This window comes from Bos indicus x Bos taurus, chromosome 15 (assembly GCF_003369695.1).
Source record: "Bos indicus x Bos taurus breed Angus x Brahman F1 hybrid chromosome 15, Bos_hybrid_MaternalHap_v2.0, whole genome shotgun sequence".
NCBI classification, from domain to species: domain Eukaryota; kingdom Metazoa; phylum Chordata; class Mammalia; order Artiodactyla; family Bovidae; genus Bos; species Bos indicus x Bos taurus.
The window spans coordinates 49,084,535-49,102,046 of record NC_040090.1 but is presented as its reverse complement, the minus strand read 5'-3'; the positions used below and the strand labels follow the sequence as shown (position 1 = coordinate 49,102,046).

Here is a 17,512-nt window from a genome sequence, read left to right as displayed (position 1 = left end):
TACCTTTGCAAGTCCCCTATGCCACTGTAAACAGGCTGACCAATCTAATGACTATTAGACAACACTAGAGTTTTAAGTGTAATCACGACTGAAAAGCCCAAGTTATGACTTAACTGCTCAAGTCAATTTTGATGTTTTCTACATATACTTCTGGGGCTTAATTGAGTCTCAATGGCCCCTAACATGGTACACATATAGTTAGAAAATGAATAATTGCTAAAATGATTTGGGCATGCATGCTAAGTTGCTTCAGTCATGTCCGACTCTTTGTGACCCTATGGATTGTAGCCCACTAGGCTCCTCTCTCCATGGGATTCTCCAGATAAGAATACTGGAGTAGGTCACAATGTCCTCCTCCAGGGACTCTTCCCAACCCAGGGATTGAACCTGCATCTCCTGCAACTCCTGCACTGCAGCCAGATCCTTTACTGCTAAGCCATCAGGGAAGCTCAATGACTTGAATAGTCTCTACAATGTGCATGTGGAAAGTCAGCTCGGTGATACACCTCCATAACTTCACTTTGCAAACCCTACCAGGAGCTGTGACTGCTATCACTTGATACAGTAAATCCAGAGTTTAAAAGACCCTTTCACACAGACTCCTTCCTCCACCCTGGGTTCATCTCCCACGTTACTCAGGCTCTCCTTTTCCCACCATATAGCACATACATTAATAAACAGTTCTGCTTAGCAATTGGAAGCTAAGTTGCATGGTGTTAAATATGCCCTTTTTTACAGTGTCCACCTTTACTTCAATACACAATAGAAGCCTGAGAGTAATGAAAATAAACCTTAGTTAAATACAGTCTTGGAAGTGGAATCGCTTCACCAATTTGTCATTTCTACTCTCTCATTCTTTTTTCAAGTCTATCATAAAATGAAGAGAGTCATGGAGGAATGTGTGTATATGAAAATGTCTGTGTGCATGTGTCCTGATAGAATCTCCAAGTGACAAAAAGTCTCTGAGCATCTGCTCTAAAACAGTGGATGAGTTTATGGTGCATAAACATATAACTGAGTCCTGCTGCTGCTGCTGCTAAGTCGCTTCAGTAATGTCCGACTCTGTGCGACCCCATAGACAGCAGCCCACAATGCTCCCCCGTCCCTGGGATTCTCCAGGCAAGAAAACTGGAGTGGGTTGCCATTTCCTTCTCCAATGCATGAAAGTGAAAAGTGAAAGTGAAGTTGCTCAGTCGCCTCCGACTCGTAGCGACCCCATGGACTGCAGCCTACCAGGCTCCTCCATCCATGGGATTTTCTAGGCAAGAGTACTGGCGTGGCTTGCCACTGCCTTCTCCAAACTGAGTCCTAGGCTTATTATAAATAACAACAGAAACCATCTATTGAGTGTCTACTAAGTACTTCCCTGGTGACTCAGCTGGTAAAGAGTCCTCCTGCAAAGTGGGAGACCTGGGTTTGATCCCTAGGTTGGGAAGCTCCCCTGGAGAAAGGAACAGCTACCCACTCAAGTATTCTGGCCTGAAGAATTCCATGGACTGTATAGTCCATGGGGTCGCAAAGAGTCGGACACAACTGAGCAACTTTCACACACACACACACTACATACTAATCATGCTAAATTTTTTTATTACATTAATTTAATTCTTACAATGGCCCTGTGAAATAAATACTATCATTCCCATTTTAAAGTACAGGAATCTGAAACATATCAGTTAAAAAATTTGAACTGGGTCACATGGCAGTAAGTGGTAGATCCAGAGTTTGGACCTGGGAGTGACTGACTCCGAAGCCTATGTCTGCTTTTACACAGTGATTCTCAAAGCGTGGTGGTCCCTGAGCCAGCAGCACCAGCACCACTTGGGAATTTGTTAGAAATGCAAATTATTAGGGTTTACTCCAGATCATCTAAATCAAAGAATCTTTGAGGGAGGTGGGGGGGTGAGGGGTGCAAACTCTATTTTAACAAGCTCTACAGGTGGTTCTGAAGCAGCTAACATTTGAAAGCATACTGCTTCCCTTAGCTCTGTTATTCACAAACCTCCTCTGCAATGAGAGACAAAGAGAATGCTTATCTGAAAAGTAAATTTGGATCCTCAAGGAAAAGAAAAATGGATGATACTACCACGTGTAAAATAGACAGCAAGTGGGAAGATGCTCTCTAATACGGGGAGCTCAGCTTGGTGCTCTGTGATGATCTAGAGGGATGAGACAGGGGAGGTGGGAGGCTCAAGCGGAAGGGAATGCGTGCATGCTCAGTCACTTCAGTCGTGTGTCTTTGCAACCCCATCGACTGTAGCCCGCCAGGCTCCTCTGTCTATGGAATTTTCCAGGCAAGAATACTGGAGTGGGTTGCCATTTCCTTCTCCAGGGGATCTTCATGACCCAGGGATCAAACCCCACATCTCTTAAGTCCTGCATTGGCAGGCAGGCTCTTTACCACTAGCAGGAAGTAGAAGGCTCAAAAGGGAGGGGATATATGTATACATATAACTGATCTACTTTGTAGTACAGCAGAAACTAACACAATATTGTAAAGCAATTATACTCTAATTTTTGTAAAAGGTGTTATACCTAAGAAGAGTAAGGCAAATTAAATTTAGGTGTATACACTATCCACTTGCTATGTGATCATAGGTCAGTCAATTAACTTTCCCTGCTTGTTTCCTCATTTTTTAAAATAATGAATTTTTTAAAAGAGAATTCAATTAGACCTCAGTATTATTTACACTCTTAGATTCTATTATTAGTTAATTCCATTGAATAAAGTGTAGATCTTTTCTGCTACATTATCAGAAATACTAATAAAATTGTTTGTATTCACACCAATTGTAAGAAATGATTAAGCTATATGATTTATAAATGCCTTTTAAACCAAACACTGCTTATTCAGCCAGCTGAAAACTACCTTGGTAGGTCAAATAGAAGATTTAGGTGGTGGGATACAAAGAACACAAAAATCAACTACCAATAAAATTTCCTGTCTAGATATAGTAAAAATGAAGTAAAGCCAGGAACGTCTCACACTTTGGACAGAGTGTGAGACACTGTACACTTTTTAAAGAGTGAATTTTAAGATATGTGAATCATACTTCAACTTTTTTTTAAAGTAATGAAAAATAGAGCAAAAAACCTGAGCTTGTAAAAGAAGTGTGAGCATTAAAAAAGGAACAATTACAATTTCAAGCATAATTTACTCTAAAAGTATGTAAGTTTTAAAATTATCTAAGCTCTATAACTTTTCAATAATTATCCAGTTTTTACATTCTTAATCATTTTTGTCTAGATAAAATGACTATTATCATACTAGAAAAGTGAAAATCTTGCACTTTAATTTTGGATTTATCTGTTTTTCCTTATAATTCTGTCCATTTTCCTTTAAATATTTTGAGGCTGTGTTTTTAAATGTACACAAACAAGATTTTCTAGGTTTCTGGTAGATTTAATCTTTTTCACATTTGAGTGACCTTTATATCCTAATTTGCCTTAAGGTCTCTTTTGATAATTTTTAAACCAATTTTCTTTTGATTAGTGTGTAGATACACATACACACCCACACACACATTCTCACACGCTTTCTTAAAATTCAGCATAAAAATCTTTCCAACTAGAATATTTTCTCTGTTTATATTATCAAATTACTGACAATGAACTTAATTCCTCAGTTTAACATCTCAGAAAGCAGAGTGGTTTTCAATTAACAGAACATTAAAAAGTGGTTGACTAAGTGGCAGTAGCAACATAATCTTTACTGCCAGCACATACATGAACTTTATTATAGCTATTTCTACTGCCATTACTTTAGACTGAGTTTTTGCATTTTTTGGTCTCTCACAAATTGAATTTAATTGCCATTTAATACATCTTCAAAAGGATTAAATTATGATTTGGCATTAAAATGAAAGGCTATTTGGGGGAGTTCCCTAGTGGCCTGGTTTGACCAGTCAATCCTAAAAGAAATCAATCCTGAATATTCTTTGGAAGGACTGATGCTAAAGCTGAAGCTCCAATTCTTTGGTCACTTGATGCAGAGTCAATTCATGGGAAAAGACCCTGGCATTGTGAAAGACTGAAGGCAGAAGAAGAAGGGGACGACAGAGGATGAGATGGTTGGATTGGCATCACCAATTCAATGGACGTGAGTTTGAGCAAAATCTGGGGGATAGTGAAGGACAGGAAGCCTGGCGTGCTGCAGATCCTGCCTTCACCAAGAGGACACGATGAAGCAACTGAACAACAACAAGGACAACTGGTTGCCTAGTGGTTAGGACTTTGGGCTTTCACTGCCCAGGGTCAATCCCTGTTCAGCAAACAAGATGCCGCAAGCCTTCTGGCCAAAAAAAAAAAAGAAAGAAAGAAAGAAAAAGCTATTTTGTAAACATAGAAATGAAGTAGCTGATACTAATAAAGCAAATATTTGATGTTAAAGGAATAATTGCAACTTTACACTTTCTTGTAAAGGAACATCTAAGTGTTTCACCTGACTACAGACAGGAAGATACCCACAAATAGACAAAACTACCTTACATTTTGAGATAGAACAAGATTATTTATAAGCAGCCAAACAATGCAAATGAAGGCAGCAGAAACTATGTCTCCAATAAAAAAAATTATATAGAATATAAGACTGATTTCATGGATTCATGAACAAAGTCAACTTGTCAGAGACTTCCAACCAACACTGAACAGAAGCCACATAACTTCCAAGTAATTTTGAGGAAAAAACAAAGATGAATTTAGTCCATAGGAAATGCTGAAAAAATCCTGCTGCCCTTTTACAGGTCTCCAAATGATACAGTAATGCTAAAGGTGCTAAAGAGACTGATACTCCAAGAATGAGTTACACAAGGAATAGCACACTGTTCTTGCCTGGAGAATCCCAGGGACGGGGGAGCCTGGTGGGCTGCTATCTATGGGGTCCACAGAGTCGGACACGACTGAAGCGACTTAGCAGCAGCAGCAGCAGTAACACTGGCATAGGCATCTATGGCCAAAAGTTCTTGCCATATTAAAATTTAAACTACAAAAGAATTTCTCAAAAATGTTACTATACATGTAAAAGAGGGATTATGGCTAAGAAAGGAAAGTTAACTAAAGCTGGCTTGAATGTCCAAGAGCCTTTAGTAGCCTTTCAAGTGTGTGAGTTTAGTTCTGGATGCATTCTGAGGCTGCATACCTGAATATTTGAAGAATAGGTTGCCTGAAAGGTATCCCAACTGGATGTTATTTCTGATGCATGTCTAGACAAACTGTAACCCCTCAGTGGTAAATAAATCACTGATGGAGGGACTGGGGAAAGAAGATGAATCTGACAACTTTCCATCATCATCTTTTGAAAAGCACCAGCATCAAAGTTTGTAAGATGATGATCATCTTCAGGAATGCACTGGCATCAAAGCTTGCAAAATGAAGGTCAGAAGCTTAGAAGAAAATTCCAGGCAAATGGTTTTAAAGAAACTCCTAGAATTAAATCACCATCACTCTCCACAGTAGAGAGGAAAATGTCATGTGGAAAACACTGCTGCTGCTGCTAAGTCGCTTCAGTCATGTCCGAATCTGTGCGACCCCATAGATGTCAGCCCACCAGGCTCCCCCGTCCCTGGGATTCTCCAGGCAAGAACAGTGGAGTGGATTGCCATTTCCTTCTCCAATTCGTGAAAGTGAAGTCGCTTGGTCGTGTCCGACCCTCAGCGACCCCATGGACTGCAGCCTACCAGGCTCCTCTGCCCATGGGATTGTCCAGGCAAGAGTACTGGAGTGGAGTGCCATTGCCTTCTCCGGTGGGAAAACACAAACAGTCACAATTATGAATCAAGGAAGCATTTCAGAAGACTTAGGTTATGAAGGTGAAAGAGTCTTAGAAATACCTTAACTGATTTATTTAGCTTCTTTAAATTTCTTAATGTATCTGAAAATGCAATGTAAGAAAAATCTGTATGTTTAAATGTATCTTAAAAGCACAGAATGAAATTTTAAGTGATAAAGAACTCAGTTTTATGGGCAATATGTATTCTATATGGTATAAAATGGTGTGTCTTAATATCAGTGTGTTAGGGGAAGCACACTGACTGAAACCTTGCACCCTAGCCAGGCACCATAGTAACCATTTGCATGAGCTGTTTTAGGATAGGAGGTAGTAACAAACACAGAGCTAATAAGCCACCATCAATCAGAAGAGTTCAGGAAAGATAGAAAGGAGACACCACATGTCCGACCACCTCCCAGAATCCTTGCTGGCATCCATCTTGGCTAAGCAATGCGCGTGTCACCAAGGACCCTGAGTCAGAATGACTGGCCAAAGACAACCTGGAAACTAACCCCATGACCATAAAACCCAAGACTCAGAACCACGTGGCAGAGCAGTTCTCCTGGGTTCCTTTACCCTACTGCTCTCCCCTTGGGCTCCCTTTCCAAAAAAATCTCTTGCTTTGTCAGCTCATGCGTCTCCTCAGGCAATTCATTTCTGAGTGCTAGATAACAGCCCACTTTTGGGCCCTGGAAGAGGTTCTCCTTCCTGCAACAAATGGAGTCTTAGAGTCAATGAAACACCACCTTTTTGGGGGCTTTCTATGTATCTTGCCTCTTTACTATTTATTTCCTTTCCTTTCTTGCCTGTATTTAAATTTTGTTTTTGATTGATGAAGAATTTTTTAAATATACTTTTCCCTTCTATTACTTTTGAATCTTTTAGTGTTTATTTTATAAATAATTAGGACAATTAACTTACTGGAGCCTAAAGCTAATAAAAACATTTACTTCTTAATAAGGCCTCAATAAAAGTTAACTGTTATCATAACAAAAGAAATGAACATTTTTCTAGCTCATTAGGTATAAAAGTAATGTTATAAAAATCTCTTTAAATGCCAAGATAATGTCAAATGTGTCAGAGACAAGTTTCCAGATTTTCGTGAATCCAGTATACAAATGTCCATACAAAAGAAGGAGAGATGAATGACAAAGACAATCAATGGGGAAAAAAGGAAACTAATTTATTGATACTTTTCTTCCACTATCAGATCAGTAAGAATGGCCTTCTCCTTTCTTTTATCAACCTCTTTGTCCATAAGAACAGAGACCTAAAGAGAAAATACTGGGCTAAATGAGGTTGACACAGTAGACTGATCCAAACCAGGATAGGCTGAAATTAACAGTCTAAAGTAGGATAATGGAGGGAGGAGGGAGGAGGGTTCAGGATGGGGAACACATGTATACCTGTGGCAGATTCATTTTGATATATGGCAAAACCAATACAATATTGTAAAGTTAAATAAAATAAAATTTTAAAAAAAGGAAAAAAAAAGAAGAAAAAAATAAAAGTAGGATAATGTAAAATTCTAAATCAGGCAGTGATCTCAAGACAGCATGGAAAGCACTGATCCCAAAGGCATTAGAGCCTTAAGCAAAAGCACAAAATAAACAGAGTTCTTAAGCCTCTCCGAACATTCAGTAGATACAAAATAATTTCCCTCAATTTCCAAGTCCTAAAAATAAGCTTCTCTATTCTTCCCTGTCTCCACCAAAACAAAATTCCCATTCATACACAGAGGCACATTTCTCAACTACTGATTCTTACCAGTAATTATCTGGATTAAGTCTACCTGGGGTGGGTGTGGATGGGTGGGTGTGGGTGTGAGTGGGTAGGGGTGTCTGTGTGTGTGTATCTGTGTGTGTGTGTGCTTCCTGTTTTGCTTATAGGGACAAATATCCTGAGTGGTTAACAAGAATGGTCGTGGGTAAGAAGGGTGAAGAATACAGAAAACTGAAACTGGTTTGTCTCGCTTTGCTTTCAACAGTCTCTCTTCCTTCTTCATTTATCGGTTTTTCCCTCCAACCTTCTTCTTTTACTCCTATTGCTCTTAAATTTAAGACTGAACTGAAGTATGTTTTCTTTACTCTGTTATCTGTTATTTATTAATTTAACAAACACTTAACTAAGTACCTACTATATTCCAGACATTATGCTGGATACAAAGGTAAGTGAGATAGACATGGTCTCTACCCTCGTCGGGTTTTCAATCCAATGTGGAAGGCAGCCTATTAAGTAAACAACTGCAATTTGAAAAAAGCTGCTTACAAAACAACATATAGCATTATTCTTTCTATTAATTGAAAAAAATTTAAGGCATTAAAATTGTATTCAGCAACTAAGAGATTTTCGGTCAGATGACTTACAATGCTAAATGCTCCTTACAGTCTTTCTAATATCCCTAAATGATGGAATCTTTAAGTTCTTCCCTCACCAATTTCCATTCCCTAAATTTCAGTTTCCTTTTCTCAAAATTTTTTCAATTCACTGTCTTTACAGATAAAATGGCAATTGAGGCATTTCATGTGGCAAGTATAGGATATATTTGGGCTTCCCTGGTGGCTCAGACTGTAAAGTGTCTGACTGCAATGAGGGAAACCCGGGTTCAACACCTGGGTCGGGAATATCCCCTGGAGGAAGTAATGGCAACCCACTCCAGTACTCTTGCCTTGAGAATTCTATGGACAGAGGAGCCTGGTGGGCTACAGTCCATGGGGTCACAAAGAGTCAGACACAACTGAGCAACTTCACTTCACTTCTATCCAAAAACTTCTAGAAGGAAATAAAATATTGGTATACCTAAATAAGTTAGGCAAGGGACAGTAGTTAAGTAAAAGGAAATTTCAAGACAGTTAACAGTTGAGTGGTTAAAAAAACACACACACAAAACCACAACATCTTTTAACCAACAAAGGCAACAATGTTCCTTGCATGACAACATTGAACTTAAAAGTATCTTAAGGTGGATAACAATTTTCAACATAAATTTACTTACTGATGATTTATTATGTGATACTCTTTGGATAACTTATCTGTCTTTTTAGTACTTTGCATAAAGCAAGTGGCTCAATAAATGTTAGCTATACAACAAACATCTACTATTGAATATTTATGGGTAATTTTTTTAAATAACCAGAACAAATACCCAATTAAGACAGAAAGCCTTCTACAGTGAATCCTGGGATAAACATAAAAAAAGAAAAACAGTTTGTTAGATGAAAGTTATTTCCTTCTGGAGATAATGGCCAAACTTAAAACTCTCACATGACAAATTACTGAAGCTTCTTTAAATGCTTATCACAGCACACAGATCTCAGGGATGAAAGAGAAAAAGATTCATATTGTACAAACACTTCTATTTGCCAGTCAATATCCAAATCTTCCCTTCCTCTGCAATAACAAAAGCCCAATTTTATTCAAGGCAACCATGCATTCAGCTACATTTCTCTGCTTCCCTGGTACAGGATAATCTTTTGGTTATTATTATAACCAAAGGATAATTCCTTTGGTTCAGAATAATCTCCTTAAAGGGAGAGGTTGCATCTTTCTTTGTCTTTGCCTTGCTACCTGGAACTTTGTTTTGGTGGATACAGCTCTGGCAGCTATTTTGGACTATGAGGACCAGGGCCACATTTTAGGGATAACAGATCAAAGAAGTGGAAAAAGTTTAGGTCCCTGGAAACTTTATGAAGCTACTATCCTAGATTGCCTCCTTTAAGAATTATTTTACATGAGGAAATAAATTTTTTATGTTTAAGCCACCACTAAGTCTGTTTTCATTTTTGCTTTCTTAAATGATCCTGCAAGTGTGCTAAGTTGCTTCAGTCATGTCTGACTCTTTGCAATCCTATGGACTGTAGCCTGCCAGGCTCCTCTGTCCATGGGATTTTCCAGGCAAGAATACTGGAGTGGGTTGCCATGCCCTCCTCCAGGGGATCTTTCCGACCCAGAGATCAAACCCATGTCTCTTACATCTCCTGCACTGGCAAGAGGGTTCTTCACCACTGAGCCACCTGGGAAGCCCTCTTAACTGATCACTTACCTTCAAACAGGTAAAGAATTTCTATCTCCTTTTTACAGATGAGGCAACTGAGATCCAGAGAGGTAAGATGACTTGCACAATATCAAATTGGTGAAGAGGTGGGTCTGGCTCCTGTCTCAATGCTTTTTCACTAAGAACTGACTCTTCACAGGTTCTAAATATAAAAAATAAATAAAAATAAACATAAACATAAATTTAGGCTTATTACAGTGGTAGTAGCACATTACAGTGTATATATGTGTCAAATTCTGTGAAAATAAAAGGTGCCAACATTTCTATACTGTGGAAGGAGTCTATATCATATCCCAGTGGGGAAGGAAAAGAAATATATTATCCAAATAGAATCAAAGACCAAAATAAGCAAAGATATTTATTTATATGCCAAGGTTTTACCATATTGCTCTTCTTTTAAATAGTTAAGAAAAGTTCAAACTAAAAGCTTATTTTTTCCTCTTCAATGAGACTTCATTATACATTCTAAGTTTCCCCATTCAATCCTTAACTGAATTTTTTCTTAAAATCTTTATCTAGAATCCTTTTTTACTCTTATTACCACTTTTAAAAATTAAGCTTGGCCCATGCCTTAAACACAGAGATCAGTAATAAAGCACAACATCTCAAATTCTTTTTTGAAACCCACCACCCAACTGTAAAATATAAGGCAGTTATATTGCAAACTCACCAGTGAATATAATAAATTATTTCTAAGCAGTATATAAAGAAAATAAGGAAATAAAATATCTTCAAATTTTAAGAACACATATTTATTTCTTTTCATGGTACTATAATTAACATAAAATTATCTAAGCAGGAGAATGATCATATGCAACTTATGTTGGAAAGGCACATGACTTTTATTAGCATGGTCAAAAATAAACTGCAGATTGAATCCTAACCACTCCCATTTACTGCCAAGCTACTTGACTCTCTGAGTCTCGATTTTCCTATCCATAAATCAAACTAATACTTCTTCATAAGTTTTTGACTGGATGAAAATAAGAATGAATACAATGGAATTAGCACAGTACATGGCAACAGTAAATGCTTCAGAAACAGTAATGCCCTTCCTGTCTTGAAAATTTAATATCTATATATTTAAATAATAAAAATCTGTGTTGTAAACACCCAAAGTCATCGAACTTTAACAGCAATAAGCCAGTTTGACATATAACCTTAAAATGTCATTTTTTTTGGAAAGGCCATGTTAGAGCTCTCCCTAGAGCATGCCACAGCCAAAGTCTTGATGCAGGTCAATGAAAAAAATACAACCCACAAAAGAAGAATACAATCTCTTCCTCCCTGACATTAAAATAAAGTTTCTGAAAGAGACCCAGGTTTCTTCCTTCAAGTCAGGAAACTTGGGTTGCTTCAACCTACTTACTGTCAGTGTCAGAATTCCGACAGAGAAAAGGGGTGGGGTGGAGAAAAACAGATGGCTTCTAAATTTCTCCATGGCAGCAGCGAAAAGGGCAAAAGCCAACCTACGGCTCAACTCCATTTTTCCATTTGAAAGTGACAGTCAATAGGAAAGTGAGATTCACAATAAAACATCAGATGTATGACCAGCTGAGCTGTATTCTAACCCTTCCCTGTATCAAGATATCAGTATAGATCTTAGTGTCTTTGATGCTCGTATCTGTAGAAAAGGACACCAATCAAGAAAACCAGGATTTTGCCTTTTTTCTCAATCTTAACAGATGGCTATAGTGTTAATTTTTTTTAAATCAACTCTTTTTAAAAACTGAAGTATAACTAACTAATTTACAATGTTGTGTTCCTTTCAGGTACACAACAAAGTGATTCAGGTATATCTATATCTATATCTATATATATATATATATATATGTATATTCTTTTCAGGTTATTTTATATTATAGGTTATTAAGATATTGAATATAGTTCCCTATGATATACAGCAGGTCCTTGCTGCTTATCTGTTTTATAATTAATAATGTGTGTATTAATCTCAAACTCCTAATTTATCTCTCCCCAACCCGTACAGCATGCTTGATAATGAGTTTCTGAAAAACAAATACCATTGCTCATGTGTATATTCAATAAACATAAAAGCAACAGCAAAATTTTTAAATTTATTAAAATTATAATGTCTTCATTATTTACATGTACTGTACTTCAGAGCCTCTTGAAAGTGGAAGAGGAGAGTGAAAAAGCTGGCTTAAAGTTCAACATTCAAGAACAAAGATCATGGCATCCAGTCCCATCACTTCATGGCAAATAGATGGAGAAACAGTGGAAACAGTGTCAGACTTTATTTTTTGGGGCTCCAAAATCACTGCAGATGATGACTGCAGCCATGAAATTAAGACATTTACTCCTTGGAAGAAAAGTTATGACCAACCTAGACAGCATATTAAAAAGCAGAGACATTACTTTGCCAACAAAGGTCCGTCTAGGCAAGGCCATGGTTTTTCCAGTAGTCATGTATGGATGTGAGAGTTGGACTGTGAAGAAGGCTGAGAGCCGAAGAATTGATGCTTTTGAACTGTGGTGTTGGAGAAGACTCTTGAGAGTCCCTTGGACTACAAGGAGATCCAACCAGTCCATCCTAAAGGAGATGAGTCCTGAGTGTTCATTGGAAGGACTGATGCTGAAGCTGAAACTCCAATACTTTGGCCACCTGATGCAAAGAGCTGACTCATTTGAAAAGACCCTGATGGTGGGAAAGACTGAAGTCGGCAGGAGAAGGGGACGATAGAGGATGAGATGGTTGGATGGCATCACTGACTCAAAGGACATGAGTTTGAGTGAACTCTAGGAGTTGGTGATGGACAGGGAGGCCTGGCATGCTACAGTCCACGGGGTGGCAGAGTCAGACACGACTGAGGGACTGAACTGAACTGAACTGTACTTCAGATAACTAAAATACTGTATGTTAAAAAATTCTGCCACAAAATAAAAGAAATGCAGCTACTATTTAACTTTTCATTAGGTTGCTTTAGATTTTTAAAATCAGAGCATGCTGGAACCAGAAATGATCTTAGAAGTGGTTCAGTTCAGATCCTACTTTTATAAAAGGTTTAAGGCACAAGGAAGTTAACTGACTTGGCCAAGATCACCTGGCAGAGCCAGGATTGGAATCTGGCCTTTAGAATTAATTCTAATGAAATACACTTTTTACCAGATTGTGGTGGTTTTAGAAAATTTAGATTAATCATTAAAGTTATCAAGGTTTTTCCTTGAATAAATTATTTTAAATTGTTAGAAGCCTGTTTTTTAAAGTCTATAAACTAACTGCATGTATTAAGCATAAGAATAACAGTTTCCCCATTTTAGATCTTCAATTATTTTTAAAAAGTTAATCATCTTTCATGTCAAATATAGTCAACTCAATTACTTACAATACTTAGAGGAGTAATTACTTTCAGAATTATTTTTGATACATTTTTAAATTTTACACTTGATTCCTCTAGCTACCCAGTACTTAAAATGGTATTTTGCACACTTCAGTCACCCAAACAGTCCTTAGAATGTGGAAAACACTTAGAAAGTGCATATTCTAAATAACACAAAAATTAGTTTGGTATGTCTAGGAGGTATATAATATGCCCCCAAATAAAAAGACACTGGTATCAAGCATGCTACTGATATTCTATATTAGTGCCCATAATCAATTATCGCTGTTTTGAAGCATACCTTTATTGCCTTAATTGTGCAAGTCATTTTAACTGGTATTTACAGAACACAAACCAACTTGGCAAAAAGCATACTGAAAGGGTATATACAAAATGTGTGGTATAAACAATAAATACCTCAGGAAATCAGAGATATGTAAATGCAACATGGACTCCACCCTTGCAAAACAGATAAAGTTAGAATAGATGGAGAACAGCATGGATAACTACAAGGAGACACATGAATTTTTCACTCATCTTGGAAAGCTGGAGCAGGTCATGGGGAGTTTCAAGACCAAGGTGAGAAACAGAAGTTCCTATGTTCACCCTAACAACAAGAGGGATATTATTTGATATTTCATTTCTAATTCTAAATTTCCATGTTTTTTCTTAAACTTTGGACTCTACTAACTGAGGAAGAATTGTTGAAATATCTGTTTGTTCAACATTTGTTGAACTTAGTTTTCAAATTTTATAAAACAAGAAATACAACTTGGCTTAAATCTGAACTAATCCAAGGCATTATCTATGAGGGACAAGATGCAAAAATCTGGAGACTGCCTCACACTATTCAACCGAATTTATGAGGAAGGATCGTAAGTAACAAGTAATTTAAGTAGGCTGTTAAAAAATATATATACTATAAGCTACCCGATCCAAATCTATTATACCACTAATCATATTACTTTTCATGCATTCCTGAAAGCAACCATCTCATCAATTCAGTTCTTATAAGGAAAGTCCACAAAGTTTGAAAGTTCCTTCAAACAAAATTGACAATCAGATATAATTGCATTTAACCTCTCTTCTCCCTCCTCCTCCCTTTTCTAACGAAAGTAATACATAGTTTGGTGTTCATATTCACCCATGGATTTAATAGCTTTAATAAAAGGCTTAGATGGCAGCATTCTTATTCAATTGTGTAAATGGACACTATCCAGTTTAGGAGTTTGGTAGACACTTTGAGACTTTCAAGAGGTTTCTGTCTCCAAGAAACGAGAATGGTTCAATGGTTCAAGTTCATATTTCCTCTCTTACTTAACTTTATAAAAATAATTGTCATCCAAAACCACTGCCCGGAACCATCCACAACAATAACCACATTTAGTCACTCAGTTACCATTTAGCAGGTGCAACAAGAAAGTACCGTCTTTCTCAAACTCCATACCACCATCTTACATCTAAAGATTTGTCACTTAGGGAAAACAATACCACAACTGGCACCAACTTTCTCCTCTCCTGATGTCAGCGGCTGCCGGCTTAACAGAAGCGGCAGAAGAGCAGGATTCACCGGCCTAGCTTAGCTCGGCGTCGCGGGATGTGGTGAGCATCAGCCTGGAAGTGGTAGGTGTACCCTGTTCACCAGTGAGCACCTCCCTCGCCCATCGCCCTGCCAAGGCCAGGCTGGAGCCCACCCCGGGACTCGGTCCTGCACTTACCGACCCTCGCCTGCTCTTCTCCAAGAGCCTGCCCCTTGATAGACCCCAAAGAAAGCACCGGTGCCCTGCAGCGGGTGGAACGGAGAAAGGGACCCCGCGCCTCCAGCTAGAGCTGGAACCTACTCCCCACTGTGCCCGTCCATAGTGGAGCTCCCACCATCCTCACTGCTGGGGCAGGGCAGGCGAACTGAGCTTTATCTCAGGACCTGCCCCAGCCTCCCGATCCTCACCCACCTTGAGGCCGCCAGCTTTACGAAGCCGGGTCTCCAAGCGCGAGGCTCCGCCTGCTGAATGCTTGCAGGGAACAGGCTGGCCTCTAAAGCCCCCAGCCGCCGGCTCTGCACTGTACTTCTACCCACGGCGCGCTCCCGCCTCCTTGCTGCCATGGCGACAGCCCGGGTCCCCGGCAGCCGCTGATTGGTCCCACCGGGAGAGTGGAAGGCGCCGATTGGCTAGGGCGGAGACCAGGCCGCGCCGGAGGGCTAGGAGGCGGGCGGTGTGGAGCTCTAAGGCGTAGGAGCCTCGGGGAGGGTGAGCCAAGAGGGACGTGGCGCTCTGCGGCGCGGACTAGGAAGCCGCGCCCCTTCCTTCTCGGGCTTTCATGGAGAATCCTGTGGAGCAGGATTTGGGTGGGTGAGGTGCTTACCCGCGACCGGGACAAAAAAACAGGTGTCTCCTCGCCCTCGGCCGCCGGTGCGCGCTGGCAGCGCCCATACTGGTCAGGCGGTCAGGCGATTTTCGCCCGCAGGCCTCCTTTGGGTCTAATACCCCGGGCCTCCTCCTTGGCGGGAATCTTACCTGTATTTGTAAGCTCACCTACCCCGGTTTTGTTATGCCGTGGGCCACTGTGGCTTGATTGCTTTTTGTTTCACCTTCTCTCACACCCGTCTGCGGTATCTTTCTTTTCTCCGCACCCTCCTTATAGAACTAAGACATCTGCTCCACACCCATCATTTTAAAGATGGGGGAACTGATCCTCAAAGATACTCGTGGCTCGAGGATTAGAGAAACTTTTGGAGCCTCAAGGCTGGTTTCGATTGAGTCTGCTAAGTAATGGCATCTTTCTCTGAAGCTGTTTTCTTGCTTGTAAAAATGGTGTTTATCTCAGAGTTGTTAGTGACGCTTAGATGAGATTCCAGAAAACCAGTATAGAACCTGCTGCATATGTTAGTAATGTTAGCTGCTTTTTATCAGGAAATAATACAGGATAGTAGCTAAATCACCTATTTGGAGCCCAACTGCCCACGTGAAACCAATTCCTTGACTCGCTTAAGCGCTGTGTGCCTCACTCTCCTTGTCTGTAAAATGAGAATAATAATAGTATCCTCCTCTTTACAGCATAAGTAAATAGAAGAGTGACAGGCACATAGTAAGTGTTCTATAAATGTTAGTACTTCTCATGTTAGTGGCTGAGCCAGGGCTGCAATTCAGCTCTCTAGATTCCAAGACTGGCGATCTCTACTCTTACACAACTCTCATCTGTACATGAAGAACAGTGCCTAGAAATTCAGCTTTTTTTAAGGTTCAGGAGGAAGTGCTTGTCCCTTTTCTTCAAATCTCAAACTATCTCCCTTACTGTCATGAAAGTCCTAGTATGTTGTGACTGCCTCCACTGAAGGTTTAATAGCAGAGGCAAATGCAAGGAAAATAATCATAGTTCTGATGGAGATATTGAAGAATGAAAGCACTAGAATAAGAAAGGATGTTCAAAAAGTTATGGTGTAGGAACACTAAATCTCTATCTGAAAAATATAAATACTAATGTGAAGGTATTGGTAATATTAATATGTCATTAGTAACCAATGTTAGTGTTAGATTAGGAGACAAGCCACATCCCGTCTCTGTGGAAAATACTAAATTGTAAATACATCAAAAGCAGGAAGTATCTTCCACATTTTTATTACCCATTATCTACCACAGGGCCAAACACACTGTGCTTGATCTAAGCCCTGACATTTGAGATAAACCCTTTAAGGGGAAGCCCTGAAAGATCTGGTAATTTTCTACACTATTATCAAGATAAATATTATTTATTATTATTATCTAGTAACCCAATGGAAAATAAGAAATTGGATTAGTCCAACAACACAATGGAAAGAGAAAGAACCATAGCTGGGTGACTGAGATGTCAGCAATATTCTCAGCAATATTCTGGGGTGAAGGAAGAATAAAACAGGAAGACAGGGCAAACAGATGAAACAGCAAGATTCAGGATTAGGAAAGATCACTAAGGAAGATATTTCAGTATGTCGTGTGCCTGTAAAGCAGGCAACAGCATCTATACTAGTAAAGATGCTTTTGTGATGGAGAAAAATAAGAACATTAATCCTGAACCCTGGAACTATGGGCTGAGGGACTTATAAGGAAATGTTACTTTATTTAATAGGTAAAACTCCAAACTTGGGGCTTTGGCACTAATGGAAAATCTCCTGATGGGGAGAAGGACGAAGAACACACTACTGCACTGTTCAAGGAAGAAAACAAGGCTTTGGAGTCAAAACTAGGTCCCAACCCTGCCTAAATTAAAAACCCGGTTCTATCTTTATTAGTTGAGTGTCCTCTGCCAAGTAACTTAACCTTTGTCCATAGTATAGCTTCCTTATTTATAACATGGAGGCAATAATAGTTCCCACAT

General features: G+C 39.2%; 1 protein-coding gene across 2 annotated transcripts in view; it reads right to left on the bottom strand.

The window, feature by feature from the left end:
* NUCB2 (nucleobindin 2) overlaps positions 1-15,253 on the bottom strand; it is a 40,233-nt gene extending 24,980 nt beyond the window's left edge. For both annotated transcript variants that reach the window (XM_027563399.1, XM_027563400.1), the window contains exons 1-2: positions 15,112-15,253; positions 9,807-9,960 (exon numbers count right to left, since the gene is read on the bottom strand). The gene's annotated coding sequence lies outside the window, so the exon portion shown is untranslated. The remainder of the gene's footprint in view (positions 1-9,806; positions 9,961-15,111) is intronic.
* Positions 15,254-17,512: the final 2,259 nt, after the last annotated feature.